Consider the following 25,591-nt stretch of genomic DNA (forward strand, 5'->3'; position numbering starts at 1 on the left):
TAATAGAAGGCTTGTAGAATTGTTTAATTATTGCAAGCCTCAGTACAAGAGGGTTTATAGTTACTCTCTCAACTGACCTTAGATACAGCTAGCTAGTTCCTTGAGCATTCAAAATTATTTGTCCCAGAATATAAATATTTATGAGTCCAGGAGCTTCTCTTGGCCCATGAACTGTCAAAAATACCCATATCTAGTCTACCGTCATCCGCATGCTACAGGGACGTTGCATGCAAGTACATTTGGAAGATGCAGCATGTGACATGCTTGAATAATTTAATTTAGTTGCATGAAAAAAATTGGACTTTTAATCACGCATGAAGGGCAAATGAAGGGCAATTTGCACTCACCTTAATGTTTTTAAGAGAGTCTAACACTAGATATATTATTGGACCGATAGGACTGCCAGAGCCGGTCATATGGATCAAATGGGTACCTGTTGTTTACAGGAGATCAATATGAACAGAATTGACAAAAAGATGCTGGAACTAGGAGGAGGCAACTTTAGAACATTAGGGATCTGAATCTAGATTATAACTTTGTTTTACAATGGAAGAGGAACGAGCTTTCAGTCAGAACTTTTAGAAGACTTGGTGCGTTTGTTTTTTCCAGAAAGATTTGCTGATTAAAATTTATTTATCAGAATCAAACAATTATTCAGGTCCTATTAGAATGCACTAAAAATGGAAGAATGTTGAAGAATACCCGTCCAAATGAAAAAAAATACTCCAAACAGCATGTTTGGATGAAGCTGACTTAAAGGAACTCTGTAGAATACTTTCAAATCATACACAATTTGGGGGCGAAAAGTGGTGCTAGTCCACATTTCTTCTGAGTTTTCAGAAGCAACATCCATCTTTTTAACTCCTGTGATCCTGTCTGTCTCTAGCTACCTAACCTCAAATTGTCTCAACACAATTTGAGATTAAATTTTGATGGGTAGGTATATAGTTAGGTAGCTAGAGACAGACAGGATCACAGGAGTGAAAAAGATGGGTGCTACTTTTGAAAACTCAGAAATAATGTCAAGATGAGTTTAGACTAGCACCACTTTTTGCTCCAAAATTGTGTATGACAGATTCTATAGAGTTCCTTTAAGTCAGCTTCATCCAAACATGCTATTAGGAGGGTTTTTTTTCACTTGGATGGGAATTCTTCAACATTCTTCCATTTTTAATGTGTTCCAAAAGGCCTTAAATCATTGTTTGATTTTGGTAAATAAATTCTAATCATCAAATTTTCTGAAAAAACAAACCCACAAATCTTCTAAAATTTCTGACTGAAAGCTCGTTCCTCTTCCATTGTAAAACAAAGCTATAATTTACATTCAGATCCCTAATGTTTTAAAGTTGTCTCCACCTAGTACTGCCTAACATTCCAGCGTCTTTTCGTCAATTCTGTTCATATTGATCTCCTGAAAACAATAGGTACCCATTTGATCCATACGACCGGCTCTGGCAGTCTTTTGGTGATATTGATGCATGCACCAACATAACAACCTCAACAGCCGTCGACGTCTCTAACATCAGCAGCTTCCATACGCCATCGAAGATTTTGTGGAGTGCCGCCACTTCTGTGAATGGAACCCGGATCGACTTCACATGGAGCTCGGATTCCTCCATAAACAATGACAACACATCATACCTCCTGTTGCTTTATTTTGCGGAGGTGCAGAGGTTACCAAGGAATGCACTGAGGCGATTTGATATCCTTGTCGATAACGTTACATGGAACAGCAGCCAGGGGTACAGCCCGAAATACCTTTCTGCTGAGCTTGTGAAAAGGACCGTGCAGGGATCAAGCCAGCATACTGTATCACTTGTAGCCACACCAGATGCAACTCTTCCACCAATCCTGAATGCATTCGAAATATATACAGTGCTGCCAATGACTGAACTTGCGACAAATGATGGAGATGGTATCTGTTTTGGCACTTTAGCTTTGCTTGAAATGCTCTCAGCCTCCTGCATCCATCTGTAACCTATTGTGTTCATAGGATTAGGCACATTTTCGTTGCAAGAAAATAGGGTGCATAACTTCTTGCATTGACATGTTTATTTTGTCATTTTGTCAACATATCTAAGTCTCAACTAGAACTTACAAGCTCATTTTTCAATGGTCTGGACATCACGCACCGCCAAGGCCATCATGTAGCTAATTTTAAGAACTCACTTTTAATCCAAAGGGGTTCCTTCTGAAGGATTACACAGTGATTCCTAGATGCTCGAAAAATAAAGTAACCCTACTGCTAGAACAAAACAAATGCAGTTACCACATACTTTCTCTCCACTTTACCTACTCACTACTCAGACAGTGTTTCTCCAATGCTAGGACTGGTAACAACACAAATCTGTGCGATAATGGTGCTTCTACCTGCAAACCAGAGAATAAGATTGGCAACAGAGTACTTGTCATTGCAATAGTTGTCCCAATAGCAGTAGCAACTCTACTATTTCTGGTGGCATTTTTTATCCTTCGAAGAATGAAAAATAAACAAGGTAATATTTCATAAACGAAATCACAGATTTTGTATTCACTGAAAGTTGCTTATATAAGATGTGTCTTGGCTGTAGTTACAAGGACAGCAAACAACTCAAGGCTTCCTAGCCCTCGAGAAAGGTCGAATATATTTGAAAACAGACAGTTCACCTACAAGGAGTTGAAGCTCATGACAGCTAACTTCAAAGAAGAAATAGGGAGAGGAGGATTTGGTGCTGTCTTCCTAGGATATTTGGAGAATGGAAGTCCAATTGCTGTCAAGATGTGTTCAAAAACATCTCAAGGGGATAGAGAATTTTCAGCTGAGGTAGGCCATTCAGTAGAATTTGTCTTCTGTGTGAATGCTTGAAAACTGAAAGAAATGAATGCTTGAAAACTGAAAGAAATGTTCTTGTTACATATTTGATATTTCAGGTTCAACACTTGACAAGAGTTCTTCACAGAAACCTTGTTTCCTTGATTGGATACTGCAAGGACAAGAAACATCTAGCCCTTGTTTATGAATACATGCATGGTGGAAATGTACAGGACCGTCTAAGAGGTATGGTACCACAAGAAAGGGAAAAAATTACTTTTAGGTGCCCAATATTTCAACATACTCTTTAACTCGCTTTTAGGTTTCTATTTCAGCTTTGTAAAACACAAGTCCAGCCTTTCCAAACATATGCCAAAAAAAATCTTACTTATGGGGGTTGGTTATGGTTTCAAACCCATCCAATTGAAATGTGTCGACTTTATTTATCTACTATTGCTACCATCATGGCGTAATCTGAGTTTTATCATGAGAATCAGAATTGAGTAACTGGCACACTACTGTCCTAATTCACCAACGAACCACATGCTATGCTATCGTGCTTTTGCACAAACCTTGTTGTAACCAATTTGTTGTGACCATCAATCGCAGGTGAAGCCTCTGCTGCTACACCCCTCACTTGGCATCAATGTCTCAAGATTGCTCTCGACTCTGCCCATGGTTTGTAAGCCTGTACACATCTCAAATAGTAAAATAGTAGTAAGATAGATATACATGATGTATCATGGTATATAGAACTTAAGGGATTTGCTACGGTACACCAAAGTGACTGTAGACCGTTGATCTAATGCCATATTTCCTCTTAGGAGGTAATAGTTCTAATATTTAGTTTATATATTTTAAATTAGAAAATAGAGAATTAGAACTAACTTGCATGCATATTAGTTGAGATCTTATATTTCTGTTTTTTCCATGTGATGTGCGGTCATAAGCATTAGTTGATGAGATCTCAGATTTGTTTTAACGTGAACAAAAGCAAACGTGAGGTGTGTGGTCACTTTGAAAAAAAAAACATGTTAGTGACAATAACATGTATACGTGACAAACCTGATCAGAAAAAATATTTTTACAACCATGTAGCATGACAGCTGCACATATGTATCATGACATAATAATCTAGTGGTAGGACTTGGTCTAACGTGACATGATTGTAACGAATGACTTGAAAAAAAAAGAGAGAGATGTATGTAGCTTAGAGGTAGGCGTTTATTTTCTATAGTGTGACATAAATACATGTGCACATGTTATTTTTAACTGTTAGAAAATTTTTCTACACTCCAACGAGACTAATATTGCTTTTTCCATACACGTACGTGCATGCATGATTTAGGTGAAACAACCTGCACGCATGATTAGAAAACAAGATTTGCAGTTCCATGATTTTCGGATCTGCAATTCTGCGTGCATGCAAGATAATTAAGCACGGATATTTTTTATGTTTAAGATGGATTTAATCCTTGAAAATTTAACGGCTTAGATTTATTTGACCTCTTACCTCCTAAGAGGTAAATGGAGTACCGTAGCAATGCCCAAAATAGTAGTATGTGTGCACTAATAACCATCTGATTGCCCAATTAGATCTGGAAATGCCTCAACAAGTTAAGCTAGCTTCTTCCAACCCACCCAAGCTTACCAATTGCAACTTAATTACCAGTTCATGCACACAAATGCAGGATTGGAGTATCTACATAAGGCATGTCAACCGCCACTGATCCACAGGGACGTGAAGACAACGAATATTCTGCTATCAGCTGAACTTGAGGCAAAGATATCTGACTTTGGGCTCACCAAGGTGTTTGCCGACGATTACAGGACCCACGTCACAACACAACCAGCAGGTACCCTGGGGTACCTGGACCCTGAATATTATAACACATCCCGGCTTAGTGAGAAGAGTGACGTGTACAGCTTCGGAGTTGTGCTACTGGAGCTCATCACACGCCAGACACCAGCAGTCCCTATTACTGGCACTGAGAGCATTCACATTGCACTTTGGGTACGCCAGAAGCTCTCAATGGGCAACATTGAGAGCATTGTTGACCCGAGGATGGGAGGATAGTATGATGTCAACTCTGTCTGGAAAGTTGCAGAATTGGCACTGCAATGCAAAGAGCGGCCATCACGGGAACGGCCAACAATGACTGATGTTGTGGTGGAGCTCAAGGAGTGCATGGAGCTGGATGTGCTGCATGCAATGGGATATTACAGCTCAGCACCGAGCAGCACAATTAATCTCAGTGCTGCAAGTGTTGACTTACAGAGTGATGCACAAGGAAGTGATCCAAGACAGGAAACTGTGCTTGAGCTTGAACAGTTAGACAATAGATCATCAACTCAACTAGGTCCTGCACCACGATGAGATGATGGTCAATAATTCGTGGAGTAAGTCAAAGATGCATCAGAAAATTTTATTTCATCATGTCGTTGAGCTGTTAAATCAAGTAACTAGTTGCGCAGCCCTCCATCGATGAATGGTGTGTATGCCTATGATAGAAACTGAATATGTAATTTTCAAGTGGAGCTAGATATATAGAGAACTTGTTTGATAATAGCTGAAACATTGAGACAGAAAATTTAATGGGTATAGGAAATAGAATCAAGACTCAAAACCCAATCTCCTGATTGCTATGGTTCTTGGGTACGTCAACAGCATCTGATGTGAACAAGTTTGCCTATATTATATTTGTTAAGAGGTTTGTTGAGATAGAATCTTGTGGAGTGAGTTGCCAAATGTAAATACGAAGGGTGAAATTTAGCTAGTCTGCAGCACTCTAGAGAGCACTCTATTCAAGATTGATAAGTATTTTCAACAGTACCCAATATAGAGGGTTCATTACCTAATGACACCAACTATTTGCGAACTGTGACCTTGTTACATCGTCCACTCTTTCTATAGCCCATAGTATATAGTCTCAGAAGTTCTTTGTCGTCACAACCTATAAACTGAATTATAGATCAGAACTACTATTTCACAAAAGATCAACCAATGCTTGCATTATAAATTCGTATTTCTATATTATTGAGCAGCTTTCATATAGAACCACATAGTAGAATCCTATGACAAAATTGAACTTTCCCAATCAGAGATATCAGATTACCCTGCAAGACAGAACTCTAGGTATCTAATTGTGCCTACATAACAGGGATTAATCTGATGAGGTATACAATTGAATAAAAATTAAACAGATTGTTTCAACCATTTTGGTACCTGTTCACATACTGCGACCTCTTTTTATAGAGGTGAATAACAGAATAATTACTGCAATGCAATCAAGGTAATGCACCATATGCAGAAGAAACACCACCGAAACTATCGCTACCTGACATTACACCCACTGCAGTGCTGAAAGGTACAGTAGCTCATTAGTCATTACTGACTACATAACACAAACAGCTGATCTGATAGATGATGATATATTATAGCCCTAGATATTAATTCATTTTAAATGAAGGCAACCCTAACCATTAGCAAAAGCATCTTAAACGAGCAACCTCTATGAGCCCATAGTAATTAAAAAAGGAGGGAACCGGATAATCAAGATGAGATTCCTAGAAAAAATAAAGCCAATAATGCGGGTGCGACCTGACTGTTGAAGGAATATCCTAGAGAGCTACTAATTCAACGGACCAGGGAACCATCTTGCTCGCATCGCAGCATCATATGACGCGACAGTTGTTTTTCTCTTTTTCTCTATGATGGTTTTATTCATAGTACTCGCCGCTAACGAGGATGCCGTCTGCTTTTGCTGCCCGGAGAAGATTTTCTGCACATTCGACCCTAATTGCTGCAAAAATGGATGCTGCTGGAGACCAAACTGATCCTGAATATTCACTGATCCTATACATACAGCCGCGATCTGCCGATGCCTGCTTCTATTGACTTCAGCAGCCCAATAACTGTCAATGTAAAAACCAGCAACCATCCATATATACATGTATTAGAATTTATTTCTATAGTACAACAATAATGCTACACGCAAAAATTAAAGAAAACAATAATAAAGTCGTGATACTGTGATCCATTTCAGATACCACTCCTCCAGCATTAATTTGTCAAATTTGATGTTAATTTAGATGGCTAATGCTTGACAAAATTTTAGACGTGATCAATTATTTTTGGGTGGCATGGCAGAGTCTATTTTAGATTCCTACTAAAAAGAATTATTAGATAATAAAAGAATAAAGGATTGGTGATTCAGAGAGGGGCATTTTTTTTTGAGATTACATAGGCCTTGTTTAGTTGGTGAAAAGTTGTTGGTTTTGGTACTGTAGCACATTTCGTTGTTACTTGACAAATAATGTTCAATCATGGATTAATTAGATTTAAAAGATTCATCTCGTGCTAATCAGTTAGACTGTATAATTAGTTATTTTTTTCAACTGCATCTAATGCTCCATGCATGTGCCCGAACATTCGATGTGACGGGTACTGGAGAAATTTTTTTTGAGAACTAAACAGGGCCATAGTACAACGCAGATACTCACAATGCACGCACACTCACATCCCTATGAACACACGTACACAAACCCTACTCCTATGAGTATTTTCGAAGGCTGAGCAGACAAATCCTCGAGATTGACGAAGAGGGATACTTGAATATTTTGGACCACGACTTGGGCTGCATCCAAAGGAGCCATAGGCCCAGATCTGCTAATTACGTGGGATCTCAAGGTCCAACTGAAAAGCTGAGTTGCCCACAGCATTGGATTCGACGACCTTCGATCACCCAACAGGCATCAACTAGATTTTCTCCGGAACTGAATGCTATATTGGTCAAATTGGCACAAACTTTGTACACACTTCAACTATTAGCCTTGCCCCGCCCCTAGCGCTATGGGCCGCGCACACCAGCTGGGCTGCCTGCCTCGCTGCAACGTGCTGTGCCGCCTGCACGTTGCCCGGCCTGCTTGCTCTGGGAGTCCAGGTCCTCGCAGAAGTCTCGCGCCGGGCTCTTCATCTTCTTCTCCTGATGAGCCCACCTCCGACCCCTCGTATGTAGCCTCGATCGGTGGTGGCTCTAGGTACCGTACCACCTAACCCACTTTCGAGAGCTCACTTTTGACTTCGGACTTCTTCTTGCCCCGCCGCCGTCCACCGCCCACTGGGGTCCAGCCATGTCTGATTGGCGGCGCTTCGCACCACCCGCTGACCCACCGCCACCTAGGGCTGCCGCTGGCCCCGTCCTCCCCTCTATAGCCACTGGCCATGGAAGTTTCTACACTGAAAATCTGAAACCTAACTCTAACCGCTACCTTGACCACCGCCCCGGTCGGTGGCGACATCACTGTCGGCCGCTCCCCCCACCTCCCACCTCTTGTTAGCCCCGGCATCTTGAACAGTGCGGCAGCAACAGCACTGGGGGAGCTTCCCCGGACTGGAGGTGGGCCTTCGGTGACATATCGCCTCCCACCTGCACGTGCTCCTCTTAATATTTTCGGCGTGAGCGTGCACTGCAAGCCGGCGGCATCACGTGTGCCGCCTCATGTGCCACGCAAGCTAAGTGCCGCCGTGCGCTGCTGCGCGCAGACCTCCGAGCGCCGCTTGCCCCGCCTCGGATTGCGCACTTGGGTTCTCCTCTCTGCTCGAAATGACATGCGCACCAACAAAAGCAAAAAGGGAAAGATAAGACCAAAATCGAGATTTCAGATGCAAATTACTCCCTCAAAACACAACAAATGAGATGAAATTTTAACCATAGATGTGCGACGAAAAGAGAGATCTAGAAAAAAGATCTCGAGAAAATCAAGTATTCGCTGCGAATCTATGTTGTGAGTCATTTCTGTTGATCCATGCTAATTTGTGACTCATCCTTGTTGACCCTTGTTGATTTGTGTTCGATCTGCTACTACCGAATGCCCACCTTCCACTGCCTCATCTCTTCAAGTAATTTGGATATGAGGATTTCGAATTTGGATCTGCTACTACCGAATTTGCATACTAAATAAATCATGTGTTCTCAATCCCTCTTCATCTCTGATATGACACTCTCCTTCTAGTGCTAATACATGTCATCGAAACTAACCATGGGGAAGTCATAGAACATGATTTGGGAAAAACTCGAAATCCGAGCCAATTCGCAAGAGATTTGAGGGGGAATTTAACCAATATTGCTCACAAAGATCCTAACAACAAAACCCCTCAAGAAATCCATGAAAATTTGCTCCTAAATCACAATGAACAAAAATCATTGGAAAATTTGCCTGAAAATCATAGAAAAAGAAAAACATTCGAGGGCACAAGATTGAAAACGAGATTGATCTTTGAATCATTTTATGAGGTCCGGTTACAAAGACACTCCTAGCATCACACAAAGCTTGGGTGGCAAAAAGCTCAAACAAAGAGCCACTCCTCTCTCCCTCTCTCGAACTCTAAAAAATCTCCCACAAAATAGGTGAGAGGATCTCCACCAAAAGAGATAATAGCTTTTGAACGGTCTATCCACACACACACACACACACACACACACACACACACACACACACACACACACACACACACACACACACACACACACACACACATATATATATATATATATATATATATATATATATATATATATATATATATATATATATAAAAGCACCTGGCAAATATCCAAAATGCCCTTACAAGAAGCACACAACCCAATACCCCTTCAGGGGTAAAACCGTCCAAGTTTTTCTTGTAGTACCGGATGGACACACCATCTTCGCGACTTTTCTTTGCCTCGACACAAACTTTGTAATGACACTATGTGTCCTCGTCAACGCCATCCGACCACACCGTACGCGCCCCCAAATTTGAGGCCCAAAACAGCAAACCTACCATCTCTACATGGCCGGCTCGCGGCCACGATGTCGATGCATGTCCGGCCTCCGCTAAGTGCCACGACATCTTCAAGTCTTTCGCACTCCCGCCACAAGGGCAACCTCTCGAACTTGCTATCACCTCACTCCTTGACTCGATTGATGCTATCTTCATCACGTCCTTGTACTCTTGTTCTTCTGTGCACCATGCGGATCACCCATGACTCTGCCCAGCTTCCTCGGGTCCCTCAGTCCAAGTCTACTTGCGTTCATCATTTGCCGCCATTGGTCTATCGGCATGAACTTTTCGCTTGACCTTGACCGTATACCGTCGGTCATCATGTCACATCCTACAGCCTGCACATCATGAGCCAAGAGATATCAAATCCACACAATATTGTTAATCACTCGTCATCCAAGGGTGACCACCATTGGTCCTCATTTTTTAATGTTCCATCACTACATTGCTTGTGGTAGATAGGTTTGGTTAATTAGCAGCTTTAATGCACATAGGTCATTTCTGAAGACCACAAGTTTGATTGAAATATTCAAGAAATGTACTTATTTTGAAACAGATGGAGACGGAGAATAAAGGAACTTGATCACATAAAGCTTTGGTGAAAAATCTGAAAACCATGGCAAGCATGGCCTTTTTGGTTTTTGGCCAATTTCTGTCATAATTCGAGCGATCATTGATCGAGTATTCTATATTTCTGGACATTAGGCTCCACTTTGAAATTCTTCTACTCTTTCCATCCCAAATTATTAGTTGTTTTGATTTTTCTAGGTTCATAGACTTTGCTATGTACCTAGATATAACATATATGTAGGGAATGAGTATTTTTTATTAGACTGAGCTGACAACATTCATAGGTGTAGTCATAGAGCTGGGACCTGGAAGATTCTTATAACTCAAATTATAGAACATATAAATTTATGACAAATTCCTCACCTTATATAAAAAATCTAGACTTTCCTCGTGAAAGGATAAAAAATACAAAATAGAGACTAAAACATACAAAAGTTGATCGGTTGGTCTCATCTTTGTGCAGGACCTATATGAGTTGCAGATGCAATGCCTACCTGCTGCAACTCAGGCAAAGCTTTCTTTCCTGGGTGATCACTTAGTTGGGCATCATCGCTATACACATCAACACTTGTTGCACTGAGATTGAGTGTGCTGCTCGGGGCTGAGCAATAGTAGCCCATTGCATAGGACACCTGCAGCTCCAAGCTCTCCTTGAGCTCTCCTACAATATCAGCCATAGCCGGTCGCTCCCTTGATGGCTGTTCTTTGCACTTCAGCGCCAACTCTGCAACTTTCCAAACAGAGTTGACATCATACTCCCCTTGCATCCTTGGGTCAGCAATGCTTGCAATGTCACCCTCCGAGAGCTTCTGGCGCACCCATAGGGCAACATGGATGCTCTCGGTGTTGCTTATGGGGACTGCCGGTGGCTGGCCTGTGATAAGTTCCAGAAGAACAACTCCGAAGCTGTATACGTCGCTCTTCTCGCTGAGCTGGAATGTGTTGTAGTATTCAGGGTCAAGATACCCCAGGGTACCAGCAGGCATGGTGGTGACATGGGTCTTGAACTCGTCGGCAAACGCCTTCATGAGCCCAAAGTCAGCTATCTTCGCCTCAAGGTCAGCAGATAGCAGAATATTCTTTGTCTTTACATCTCGATGGATCAGTGGAGGTTGGCATGATTTATGTAGGTACTCCAATCCTGCATCGATGATTATGAGGCGGTAGAGTTTATGGTTAGTTGGATTTGTGAAAATTTTGTCAGATTTAGGTAAATAGGCAGCATTTCATATATGCATGCAAGCTTTATCAAGTACTCCCTTCGCTCCAAATTATATATCATTTTAGCATTTTTAGGTGCATTGATATGCACCTAAATATACGCTATGTTTAGATACAGTTTTTTAGGGGGACTATGTCTAGAAACATATTAAAAATTATGCATCTATAAATACGAAAGCGATCTATAATTTAGAACGGATAGAGTATAAAGTATGACACAGATGCACTTGCATCAGGAATTCAGGATGCATCGCTTGCTACAAATTCTCTAATTCGGGCAAGTCTAGTCTTACTAACCTTGGGCGGAGTTGAGCGCGATCTTTAGACGTTGATGCCAAGTGAGGGGTGTAGCAGCAGAGGCCTCTCCTGTGATGAGTGATCACAACAAAATGGTTATATACCAAGGTCTGTGCAAAATGATGAAAAAGATGGTTGGTGAAATCTGGTCACGTTGCATGTCAAAAGTGTGTCATGACATAAAAGTTAGGGCCCTTGAGATATCTCGACAACATATGTTAGATATGGTGGAAAATAAATACAATACTCTACACTTTATGTTTTAGAAACATCCACCTAACAAATATCCCTATCACTAACAATCATTTTTGTTTTGTTTTCTGCAATGTACGTATCAAAACATTTACCATGGTGGTGAGTAAAAGAGCATGTTAAACCAACTAGGCACAAAGGTTTTTTTTTTCCTTTCTGAGGGTCCAGGAAGTTGGTAATTTACCCCTTAGACGGTCCTCTAGATTTCCTCCGTGCATGTATTCATAGACAAGGGCCATATGTTTCTTGTCCTTGCAATATCCGATCAAGGAAACCAAGTTCTTGTGATGAACTCTGGTCAAATGTTGAGCCTAAAAAATGTAATAAGAACATTTTGTTTCAGTTTTCAAAATGCATAAAGAAGATAAAATACAACTGAATCGACTACCTCTGCTAAAAACTCTTTGTCCCCTTGAGAGGAGGTTTTTGAACGCATTTTAACAGCAACTGGACTTTGGTTCTCCAAATATCCTAGGAAGACAGAACCGAAACCTCCTCGCCCTATTTCTTCTTTGAAGATAGCAGTCATAGCTTTTAGCTCCTTGTATGTGAACTTTCTGTTCTCAAATATGTTTGATCTATCTTCTTTGCTATTAAGTCTTGAGTTGGTTGCCACCCATTTGTCTAGAAAAGAACCACATGTCACATATGAACAATCTTCAGTAGATTCAAATTTAGATGTTCGAATTCCTTGATGTTTCTGAAAATAATTCCCAAAAAGAAATGTTACCTTGCCTATTTCTTATTCTACGGAGGATGAGAAATGCAGCCACAAACAGTAGAGTTGCTACTGCTATTGGAACCACTATTGCAATAACAAGTGTTTTGCTGCTTTTCTTCTCTAACTCACAGGTCGAAGCGTCATTATCACATAGATCTGCGTTGTTACCAGTCCTAGCATTGGAGCAACATCTCTTGAAATTAATTCAATTTAGAAAGATAAAATTTGACAACGTACTTGTTTGATTCAAATAGCAGGATCTAATACATGATTTTCTACTTTATCTCCTTTAATTTATTAAATACAGTGAACTATTGAAATATGAGTTGGTTATACGATGCAAACCTCAATTCAAGAGATCCATTTTGATGCCTTTCTAGTAGAATAGCAGGTACCCGTCCACTAAGTTTGTTGCTTGACACGTCACTGCAGAAATTCAGTTTTCTCAATATTGTGATGCAATTATCATAAAGTAACTTCAGGTAAACAAAATACTTACAGGAATTTCAGTGATGGCATTTGCGCTAGAAAATCTGGCACTGGACCGGATAGGCTATTATTTGACAGATCCCTGGAAGTTTCCATATAGTTATTAGAAAACACCAGAGTAGATAATATACTCGATTAGCAAAAGCTGAATTTTGTACTGCTTTAAGTTTCCATAAGCAGAATTAACAGGTAAGTATTATATGTATGGAGGTGAGAACTTGAAGACTTTTTAATATTCTTATGTATGAACCACTATACTTTGAATGACAATATTGGTCGCTTACAAGTATTCGAGGGATTTTAGATCCCCAAAAGAAGAATCAACTGTACCAGTCAACCCACTTGATGATAGACTCCTGGAACAAATCCTACATCAGGTTAATACCAGTACATGGAAAATTCCATTCGTTTTAGGTTTTTAATGCTTGCATTTATTTGTCTTTAATGCTCTCGAGATTCATAGTAGGATGCTTTTAAGTGTGCTACTTACAGATTTGTTATCCATGCAGGACCAGATGATGGATAGCTGCAGTCCAAGCCATCCCATGCAAATGCTTTTGGTGCACAAGGATCACCCTTCCAATTTTTCTTTAGTGTATACGTTGTGCGGATCATCATCATAGCCTTAGCTGTTCATATGGAAAGACAAAAAGAAGGCAACTCTCTGATCAATGCAAGTGATTCGCAGCAGTTTACCAAGTGAAAGGAGTGTTAATAAAGACATACCATCTTCATCATTGGTCCCAAGCTCAGTCATCGGCTTTACTGAATATATCTCGAATGCATTCAGGATGGGTGGAAGTGTGGCCTCCTGTGTGGCCACAAGCGAGACAGTATGCTGGCCTGAACCCTGCACCATCCTTTTCACAACCTCTGCAGAAAGGTACTTGGGGGTAAAGCTCTGACTGCCATTCCATACAGAGTTGTCGATAAGAACATCAAACTGCCTCAGCGCATTGCTTGGCACCCTGCTTAACTCCGCGAAGTAGAGAAACAAAAGGTAGGTTGGGTTGTCATTGTCCAAGGCGGGATCCGAGGTCCATGAGAAGTCGATGCGAGTTCCATTCACCGGCGTGATGGCACTCCCCAGTATCATCGTTGGCTTGTCGAAGCTAGTGATGTTTGAGACGTTCACATTCTTTGTGGTTGTTATGTTGGTCCATGCTGCATTGTTGCCATACCTTTGCCAGAGTCGGTCATACGGATCAGAGGGGTACCTATTATTGTTATTGTTTTCAAGAAACCAAATCGTGGTGAGACAATCTACAGAAATAATTAACCAATTAATGCTGATTATTTCAAATATCTGATTACCGAGAGGTATAATCTGATAGCGAGTCTGAAGGTCACACTGACCTGAATGGTATAGAGCCTGGCCAGAACTGGTACCGATTGAAACCGAAATTGGCTGATGGGCGGGAAAGACTGAGCAAAAGCAGCGACTGGTTGATCGTAGAGGTCAAGCCCAGAAATGAATGGTGTACCCAACCCTGTATTGACCAAGCACACCTGTATGTACATGTGCAAGTTACTTATGATGAGTAATTGATTTAAGAGAATCTATATATACTGTAAAATAGTCAAATGACAGTTTGGTTGGAATTATGAATGGAGGAAAGATCCGTGGGGAGATAAGATTCATGTGTGAAATCTTTAAGAGCATCTCCAACAGCCTCTCTAAAATGGGTTGGCTAGTTAAAAATAGCAAAATTGTAGTAATAAAAATAGGATCCAACAGACTCTCCAAAACCCGGTCCTCGTTATCCCACTCGCTAACTAGCCCCCTCCGCTTGCTTTGTTTGCCTGGTGAACGCAGGTCGCCATCCCCTCCTGCATTCCCTGTGCGCCCTCCCTCGCGATGCTTTCGGAGCTCCTCCGCTCTCCTCCCGCTCGCCCTCCGGCCGCCACTCTCCGTCCACTCGCCGCCATGGGGCTCTGCCGCTTCCACATGCACCACCTCCGACCGCCGGCCGCCGCCCTCCGCCCGCTCGCTGGGTGGAGCCCCCCTCCCCCGCTGGCGCCGCCTCGCCTCCATCGACCTTGTCCATCAGCTCCACCTTGCCCCGTCTAGCTGCGGCGGTGGAGCTCACACCCGCCGGCTCCACCTCGCCCAGTCCGACTGCAGCAGCGGAGCTCGTGCCCACAGCCGCGTGAGGCGCGAGCCACAACGGCGGCGGAGGCCACCCAGTCCATGGAGTCCGTGCCGCTCGCGCTCTTTGGCCTCACCACCTACTGCGGTTGCGCCTGCACGAACAACTGCGGTGGGGGCAGGTGCTCGCCAGGCAGGTGGTTGGTTGGGCGCTCGGCGGGCGCGCAGCAGATGTTGTGCGGCTTGGTGATGGCCGACGGGGCGGATGAGGAACGCCGACGAGCTGGAGCTTGAAAGTGAGGTGTGTTGTTGAGCTCAAGAATAGTCCAAGACAAGATGAGAGGCCATGGCAGCAGAGGTCTGCAGGTGACAGGAAGAAGCAGGGGATGGATGAAGAATCTGTCGGATTTCCCACCTTTTGGATAGCTAAATGAGATTTAGCTAGTGGGATTTGAAGAAGCTCTTGGAGGTACTCTTAGATCGTGTGTAATGAGACATTGCTAGTCAAGAAGTGTCATTATCACAAAGTAATTAGTATGATAATTCGTCCATCCCAAATTATTAGTTGTATAAAAAACTATTGTATAGACACAAAAACTCAATGATATTGTCTTAATATAAAAAGTTATTTTATAGCGACAAAATTATAGTCATATAAAACTTTAAAACACAAATCCAATGGTATTATTTTTATAAGATATAAAATCTCCATTGTACAAGATTAATTGTATGGGTTAAAAAATTCAGAATTTAAATCTTGATGAATTACATGCACGCCTTGTATTATGGGAATGGGATAGAGTAATAAGTGTTAAATTAAATGGGCATAAAAACTAGAGATTACAAGATTAGACCCGGAGCTTGGGCAAACAGCTGAGCTGACACTGACCTGCACGAAGTTGGCCGGCGACACGTCCACCGCCTCAAAGATGTACACTCCGTTGGCGGAGGTGACGTTGACGGTGGCCCAGTGATTGACGCCGAGGTAGAGGTCGAAGGTGGGGGGCACGTTGAGGCCGTCGTAGTTGCCGTAGTAGAAGATGGCCCGGACGAGGCTCCTGCCGCCCGGCGCCACCGGCCGGAGCGTGTAGCAGCTGCGCGTGGCGGCGCCGCCCTCGCGGAAGTAGCGGACGTTGCGGTACCGGTCGGCCAGGCCCTGGTCGACGTACGGCGGGCTGACGACGGCGTTGAGCCCCTCCCTGGCGTCAACGAAGCCGGCGTCGGAGACGTAGAGGAGGCCCCCCGAGTTGGAGTCCCGGTAGCTCCAGTTCTCGGCGATGCCGCAGTCGATGCTGATGAAACCCGCTGCATGTATTAAAACTAGGTACGTTTGAGAAAACAGAAAACCACGAGGATTGAGGAACGGAGGGTAGAAGACGACGGAAATGGTATAGCATGCAGCTTAATGGTGCCTGGAGGATCGAGGTCGCCATGGACGACGGCGAGCTCGGACGATCCAAGCATGGACACTACTGCGGCAAGGACCAAGAGCAGCACAACAGGTGATGGAGCCATGATATTGATTGGGGCGAAAGGCAAACTAGATTGACCGGTAGCAAAGGTGGTTAATTAGTAGCCCATATATCATGTGTACGGGTTGGTACGGCCGATGGATCGATGGGCGAAGCTAGCAAGCGAATGAATACGCGGCGGTCGTATACAGGCCGGTCAACGTCGTGCATCGCAAGCACTGGAATTGTAGTACATGACTGAGTGGGTGGGTCCATGCAGATCATCGATCCATTAAGTCAACGAGCTAAGCTAAATAACTCTGATTAGTTTGATCTCATTTTGCTGAAAAATCAGGAGGGCTTTGCCGTTGCTGATTCGTTTGATGTTGATGCACATGGCGAGGCATGAGGACGGCCGGCCGGCGAGCAATTAACAATGGCGGGCGTCCTTATCCCTGCAGGCCGCGGGCGCGACTTCCCGGCGCGTAAAACGAAATCTATGTAGCCTGCCGGGATTGTCGCCGTCGAGCGGGGACGCGCGCGCTGCCGTCGACGGCGACGACCGTGGCGTTATTCGTACTGCCGGTTCAGGGGCAAAATTTCTAGGCAGCTAGCTAGTACTAGTAATTAACATAAGCTGCATTGACTAGTGGTCTGCTAGGTTGCATGCACAGTGGTAGTTTTTATCTACCTTGTTTCACTCCCGTGGGCCACAACTTTCGATCCTTTGTGGCGTATAAACTAGGCGCTAATCAACTAGTACAAAGTTTCATTGAATGCTTTTAAATTTGTATACATTTTTTGAACCAGTCTACAAGTTTTGGGGTCAAAAGTTTCTAGAAGTGTTGAAAGTTTTTTCAGTTTAATTTGACACTACCAAAATCCGGAATTGCATGTTTTCTTGACAGTTTTCAGCTGTCAAGGTAATTCTGATTTGGGATAGTGGGAGGTCCATCTCGATCAACTCCAAATATATTTGTTCCAAACCAATTGGAAAGGTTTTTAACAAAAAAATTTGTTTGAGCCGTTCAAAATTTCAATGAATCAAATTGAAAGGTTTCACTTCAAGTTTTTGAAATGCATGTTTAGAGTTGTTTTTGGTCTAATTGGTGGTCTCTTTGGGTCATTTTGAAAATTTTCTCCTTTTTGAATCATCAATTTGAAATTTTCTTGTTTCGATCGTCTCGAAATAGACAAAATTATCATAGGCATCCCGTGGTCATCAAGGATAATAGCTAGGGCTGCCTTCTCCGAGTTTTATATAAACGTTCTTAGTTGATTTGACATATGCTCAACATGAAAGCAAGGTCGAGCAGGGAGCATTGCCAAAGATGCCGCACGATTTTGACATATAATACGAGAGTAGTTTCAATGTAAAAAGAATCCACCTTGGAAATAAGAGCATCCCAACAGGTTACTCATATCTCTTTCCATAATTAATAACTATTCATTTTTTGTGATAGTTGTTGTAGCCCATACGGTTGTCGTGTGAGAGCGGGCCGGCAGCCGAGACCACTTTTCATGTGCTTTGGCGCGTAGCCAAGCGAGAGGATTTTTTTTAATCTCAGTCTAAAATTCACTCCAACCGAAAGTCGAACTCAGAATCTGAGGAGTGCTGCTGAGGCCATCTAACCAGTACGGTTAGGCGTTAGGCACCCGTTCGCTCCAATCACCAATTAATTGGATAGAAGAATGACTCCCTTTCATTTGTGTTGGATTGGTAAAGGAAAATAGTAATAAGTGTTGGAAAAGTTTATAAGTGCTGAAGTACCTCTAATCACAAAATAGCAGTTTTTTATTGGGGGAAAGGGATGGTTGATCCAGTGAAAATGCTCTAAGACAGGAGACTAAGGGTGGATGAAAATTTCAAAGCTCATGAACTGACTATCAGCTCAACTCCGTCCGTTAACATTATATCTTATTTAATTATTTACTAGTTTAATGATAGGTCCAATTTACTCTTCATAAAAACATCATGTGTGACTAAATTCAGATGATATCAGCCTCATTGATCATGTTACTAAATGCTTCACAAATCCTGTAAACTCTTGTGTTTACTCAGTTTGAATATATCACAGTTCAACCTGGGGATTTGAATTTTTTTTCAGTTAATCTATGCTCGTACTGTTCTCCCCCACGCACGCACGCAAGGATGGATAAAGCAAAAATGGCGAGACTGTTTCTCTGGCTCGCGCTCTTGTGCGCCGCCCTGACGCTCGCCACTGGCGCCGGCCTCGGCCTCCCCCTCACCCATGTCGACGGCGGGCAGGGTGACCAGTACATCGCCGAGTACCTCATCGGCCACCCGCCGCAGAAAAGGCCGAGGCGGTCATCGCCTCATCAGCACTGGCAGCGACCTCTCGACCTCTTCTCTGGACTTAGTGCTCGACCTGCTCCCTCCTCTGCTTCCGGCAGAGAAGCCCGCTACTACGACCCGTCCCGGTCGAGCACCCACCGGGCCGCGGCGTGCAGGTGCAGCGACACCGCGTGCGCCCTGTCCAGCCGCCATCGGTGGCCGCGCACAGCTGGCACGCTGCCTGCCCCGAAGCAGACCACCACCGGGCGCGGCGTTCTCAGCGGCGCTCGTTCGGTCTTGCCGCGCTGCCAGGTCCTCCTCGTTCGGCACGAGGCGGATCGACGGCCTTGAGAACCTTCTGCCCTCCGTCCGTGATAGATAACGCGGCGGAGCTCGTGACGGCTTGCCGCTGCCGGGTGGTTTGCCGTCGACGATGGCGGCCGGCCGGCCGGACCCAGGGGGCGCGCGGTCGGTAAATCAAATACCGTCCAGGGCGGACGGTAAATGAAATACCGTCCGCCCCTTGGTGCAATACTAACTGTTGGATCAAGATTTACCGGCTGAGATTGACGAGTATATAATCACAAAAGGGCCTTCTCCGTCTTCCTCGCTCGTCTAAGTCCGCGCGGCGCGGGTCACCACGCCCGGTCGCCGCCCGCATGCCGGCCGCGCCGCCGAGCACGCCACGGCGACCTCGCCGCGTTCGTCCCGTCCACGTGCCGTGCCGCCTTAGAGCACGCCCCGGCGATCTGAGCAGGTTCGTCCTGCCGTGCCGTGGTGCCGCCGGGTCCCCCATGTCGATCGCGCAACGCACGCCTGGAATGCGAGCCGCTTCCGCCGCGTGTCCTCCAGGGGCACGCCACGGCAGATCAAGGCTCGTCCTCGTCCTCGCCGCGTACGCCTGGAATGCGAGCTGCTCCGAGAGCCGCCCGATCCTGCGGCAGCCGGCAAGGTCTCGACCACGCGTCAGTCCAGCCGCCATCGGTGGCCGCAGCCGGCACGCCGCCTGCCTCGAAGCAAGACCACCACGGCGCGCGGCGTTCCCAGCGGCGCTCGTTCGGTCTTGCCGCGTGCCATGTCCTCCAGGTGCACGTCCCCGCGCAGCAGCAGGCTTGGATCGCGAGACCCTTTCTGCCTTGCGTCCGGCAGCAGCAGCGCCCGGTCCAGCCTGCTGTATGTGCTCATATCCTAGGTCTCTGTCCTCGGATCTCCCAGGAGCTGACACGAATTGAATCAATGACGCCGAGGTGTGGTGCGCGAGCGAGGCGCCAGGCGGCGGCAGACATGGACACATGGTCTTCCAGCGCCGGACGGGAGTCTGGGGATGGGGAGGGGAGCTCGTGACGGCTCGCCGCTGCCGGCGTGGTTGCCGTCGACGATGGCGGCCAGACGGGCAACAGGGGGACGGACACTAGGGGAGGTCGGTAAATCAAATACTGTCCGGGGGTGGACGGTAAATGAAATACCGTCCCCCCTAGGTGCTACACCAACCGTTGGATCAAGTTTTACCGGCCGAGATTGACGAGCATATATAATCACAAAAACCCTCCTCCGTCTTCCTCGCTCGTCTAAGACCGCGCGGCGAGGGTCACCACGCCCCGGGGTCGCCGCGTGCCGGCGGCATCCTGGCCGCCGCAGAGCACGCCGGGGTGCCGGATCCTCCATGTCGATCTCGCAGCGCACGCCTGGAACGCGACGAATTGGCCGCACCTTATCCCAGCTGGGCGCCCGTGGACAAATTAAAGGCCGCCACGGCGTGCATGGTGGTGTCCAGGTTCAGCGCAGCGATGCCGAACGCGAAGCTGCGGCCGATGAACGAGACGACCGTCATCGGCAACTTCATGCAGAATTTCAGATGCAGCTAGCTGCTCTACGACGGCGGCAATGGCGTGCTCTCCTTCCAGCCGGCGGACTGCACGCTGCTCCATGTGAGGACATACCGATACACTTTGATGCACGCTGATTGTTTGTGTGTGCCCGTATGCACCTGTCCCCGCTATTTCCAATGTGCTGGCTCCTAATACCTCCATAAAAAATGTGCTCCTAATACCCTATTTTCATTATTACACTGCTGGAGAATGTTATATTGGTACCAGCACGTTAGTGCTGGAGAATGTTATATTGGTACCAGCACGTTAGTGCCGGTCAAATAGAAGCCGGCACTAACGTGCCTGTGCAGTACAAGGCGGGCACATTAGTGCCGGCTAGAAACACCAACCGGCACTAACGTACCAGCCCCCAACGGTCTGCGCGCATGCCACAACGGTCAAAAGACACGTTAGTGCCGGCTGGAAATTCTAACCGGCACTAACTTGGTCAATTGCAAGTTAGTGCCGGCTGGTGGCTATGCACTAAAAGTCCACACTTAGTGCCGGCTAGAGCCACCAGCCGGCACTAAATTGCCATGTATATACCAGGCACTCCTTCTTCACCAGCCCGACCATTTCATTTGGCCGAGCTCCTCCTCTCTCTCATGGCGTGTTAGAGGGGAGGTGCTGCCCATTTTCCCCCAAATTTGTGAGGATTTCACCCATCCAAGTGCACCAAAGGTTTGTAGCTTCTTCCACTCTTCTTTCACGGTGTTTATTCTTTGTTTCATGCTTTCTAGATAAAGAAAATAGTGATTTTAAGGTTGAGGAAAAATGAGCATAATTTTCTGATTTGTTCATTAATTTGAGCAAAATAGAATCAATTTGTTACTTTTTAGAGAAGGTTTTCTAGATAGTTTGACTATGACACATTTAGAGTAATTTTTTTGAATTATTTCACGGGGACATGTGTATATGTTATTATGCAAAATTTTAAGGATTTTAAGGATGAGGGAAAATGGGCATGATTTATTAATTTATTCATTAATTTGAGCTAGGTAGAATTGATTTGTTGCTTTTTAGAGAATGATTACTATATAGTTTGACTATCACACATTTAGAATGATTTTTTTGAATTATTTCATGGTGACATGTGTATATGTTATTGTGCCAATTTATTTTTCTATTTAGTTTAAATTTACTAGATAGGTGGCCTATGACACATTTTTTTTGAATTACTTCATAGTAACCTATTTTTAGGGATAATGAGCATGATTTTTTTTAATTTGTACAGATGGACCGGCAATGGATGCACGGGAGCCGGAGCACCTCGGCATGGATTCAGGGTTTAGATTCTTTTCTCAAGGCGGCAATGGCAAATAGGTTGCCAAAGGGTTTAATGTGTTGTCCATGCAGTGTTTGCAAAAATGAAAAGGAATTCCGAAAAAAAATACTCTATGGAATCACCTGGCCTTGAATGGTTTCATGAGTAACTATAGCCTTTGGACTAAACACGGCGAAGTTGGAGTTATGATGGAAGATAATGAAGAAGATGACGATGGTGATAACAATCTTCCAGATTGGGCATGAGTTCATGAAGCAGGTGGCTTTCAAGATGAACCAATGGACGAGGGTGAAGCAAATGTTGCACAAGAGGAGCCACCTGACGAGCTAGGTCAGGCGTTGCTTGATGCACAGAAAGACAGTGAAACTGTGAAGGAGGCATTAAAGTTCGAGAAGATGTTGGAGGATCACAAAAGGCCGTTGTTTCCTAGTTGCAAACCGGAGCAGAAGAAGTTGGGTACCACGCTAGAGATGCTGAAATGGAAGGCAACTAATGGTGTCACCAATAAGGGATTTGGTGAGCTATTAAAGATTGTAAAGAACATGCTTCCTGAGGGTAATGAACTGCCGTCAACAACATACGAAGCTAAAAAGATGGTTTGCCCTCTTGGATTGGACGTGCAGAAGATTCACGCATGTCCTAACGACTGCATCCTGTATCGCGGCGAATACGAGAACTTGGAAGCTTGTCCTGTTTGTAGCGCATTGCGGTATAAGATTAGGCGAGATGATCCAGGTGATGTTGATGGGCAGCCGGTAAAGAAGAGAGTTCCCGCAAAGTTGGTGTGGTACTTCCCTATAATACCACGTCTGAAGCGCTTTTTTCAAAAACAAGGATAACACTAAGTTGATACGGTGGCACAAAGAAGACCGTAAGGAGGATCACATGATCAGACACCCAGCAGATGGGTCCCAGTGGAGAAACCGTAACCGAGAGTATCCTCAATTTGACAACGACCCAAGGAATATAAGATTTGCTCTAAGTGCGGATGGAATGAATCCGTATGGTGAGTTTGGCAGCGCTCATAGTACATGGCCCGTGACCCTATGTATGTTCAACCTTCCTCCTTAGTTGTGCCTGAAGCGTAAGTTCATCATGATGCCGGTGCTTATAGAAGGGCCAAAAGAACCTGGCAACGATATTGATGTGTTCCTGCAACCCTTGATGGATGATCTCTTACTGCTCTGGAAAGAAGAAGGTGTACATGTGTGGGATGAGTATAAACAGGAGTCTTTCAACCTCCGAGCTTTGCTTTTTGTATGCATCAATGATTGGCCTGCACTTGCAAAACTTTCTGGACAGTCGAACATGGGATACATGACCTGCACCCACTGTTATGATGAAACCGACAGCATTTATTTGAAACACTGTAAGAAGTGCGTATACATGGGCCAGCGCCGATTCGTTCCTACCGATCACCCCCTAAGAACCGAAGGGAAGCATTTCAAAGGAGAGCCCGAAACTCGTCCTAAGCCTCTGTTCCGTAATGGAAAGCGTGTGTTCTCGATGATCAAGGATGTGAAGGTAGTATTTGGAAAGGGTCCCGGTAGCCAACCTGTTCCGAAGGATGACCAGGGACATGTTCCAATGTGGAAGAAGAAGTCTATAATGTGGAACCTACCTTATTGGCAAGTCTTACAGGTTCGCAACGCAATTGATGTGATGCATCTGTCGAAGAATCTTTGCGTCAACCTACTAGGCTTTCTGGGAGTGTATGGTAAGTCAAAAGACACATTGGAAGCAAGGCGCGACATGTGGATGCTAGCTGGACGACAAGGCTTGCAACCCGAGAAGAGAGACAAAGGACGCCACTATTTAAAACCTGCCAGCTATAATCTGAGCAAAGAGGAGAAGAAAAGTATGTTCGATTGCTTGAACAGTATCAAGGTCCCGCCTGGGTACTCCTCAAATATACAGGGCATAATAAATGTGAAAGAGAAAAAAATCCAAAACTTGAAGTCCCATGACTGCCATGTTCTGATGACACAATTACTTCCGGTTATACTGAGGGGTGTTCTACCGGAAAATGTGAGATTGACTGTTGTAAAGATTTGTGCGTTCATGAATGAAATTTCACAGAAAGCAATTAATTCAAATAATCTAATAAAGCTGCAGAAAGACATTGTCGAATGTCTTGTCAGCTTCGAGATGGTCTTCCCACCTTCCTTCTTCAATATTAAGACACATCTTCTAGTTCATATTGTGACAGAAATAACTATCCTGGTTCCTGTTTTTCTACACAATATGTTCCCTTTCGAGAGGTTCATGGCAGTATTGAAGAAGTACGTGCGTAAACGTTCTCGCCCAGAAGGATGCATTGCTAAGGGCTATGGAACAGAGGAGGTCATTGAGTTTTGCGTTGACTATCTTACTGATCTCAATCCGATTGGGCTCCCCGTGTCACACCATGAGGGGCGACTAAAGGGAAAAGGCACACTAGGAAAGAAATGTAATGTGAACATCCCTTGTAGTGAATTCAGCCAAGCAAACTTCACGGTTCTTCAGAATTCATCCAAGGTGGCTCCATATATTGATGAGCACATGAATATTATACAGTCTGAAAATCCACAGAAGAATCTTATTTGGATTACACGCCAACATATAAAAACTTTTGACGGCTGGTTCAGACGAAAATTATTGGGCAACAATACAGTTGATCAAGAACTTCAATGGCTGGCTAGGGGACCATCAATCACTGTCCAGCAATACCAAGGGTACGAAATAAATGAGTTTATATTTTATACGAGAGCTCAAGACAAAAAAAGCACCAACCAAAACAGTGGTGTCCGCATGTGTATAGTAAACAGTAATGGAGAAAAGAACAACTACTATGGTGTCATAGAGGAGATATGGGAACTTGAATATGGACCCATAGTTGTCCCTTTATTTCGTTGCGAATGGGTGGCTGGAGGAGGCGTAACGAAGGACCGGTATGGGATGACCATAGTTGACTTTAAAAAGATTAGATATAAAGATGAACCATTCGTTCTAGCCAAGGATGTGACACAAGTGTTCTATGTGAAGGACATGTCGAGCAAATCGAAGAAGAAGTCGGATAAGACGCCTGAAGCAGACAAGGCTGGAAATGAGCCGAAACGGCACATAGTTCTTCCCGGAAAAAGAAAAGTAGTTGGAGTTGAGGATATTTCGGACAATTCGGAAGATTATGACCAGATTGATAACCTTCCTCCATTCTCAGTTGACGTTGACCCTAGCATCCTCTTATCCAAAGAGGACACACCTTACTTACGTTGTGATTACGCTCAAGGCACTTTCGTCAAAAGGAAGATTATCAATGTTCCAGTAGATAATAATAATGAGTAGTAGTTTTATATAATTTATATATTGAATTCTCTCAATCAGTGATGTAATGTAACGCACCGCATCGTATTTATCACAATTCTTGATAGTATTTGTCCAATTATGACATAATAT

General features: G+C 44.3%; 2 pseudogenes; one reads left to right on the forward strand and one right to left on the reverse strand.

Moving 5' to 3' along the window:
• The first annotated feature begins 1,410 nt into the window (after window positions 1-1,410).
• LOC120701094 lies at window positions 1,411-5,255 on the forward strand (annotated as a pseudogene).
• A 5,255-nt stretch (window positions 5,256-10,510) lies between these two features.
• Window positions 10,511-16,992, reverse strand: LOC120701095 (annotated as a pseudogene).
• Window positions 16,993-25,591: the final 8,599 nt, after the last annotated feature.

Source organism: Panicum virgatum, chromosome 3K (assembly GCF_016808335.1).
Source record: "Panicum virgatum strain AP13 chromosome 3K, P.virgatum_v5, whole genome shotgun sequence".
Taxonomy (NCBI): domain Eukaryota; kingdom Viridiplantae; phylum Streptophyta; class Magnoliopsida; order Poales; family Poaceae; genus Panicum; species Panicum virgatum.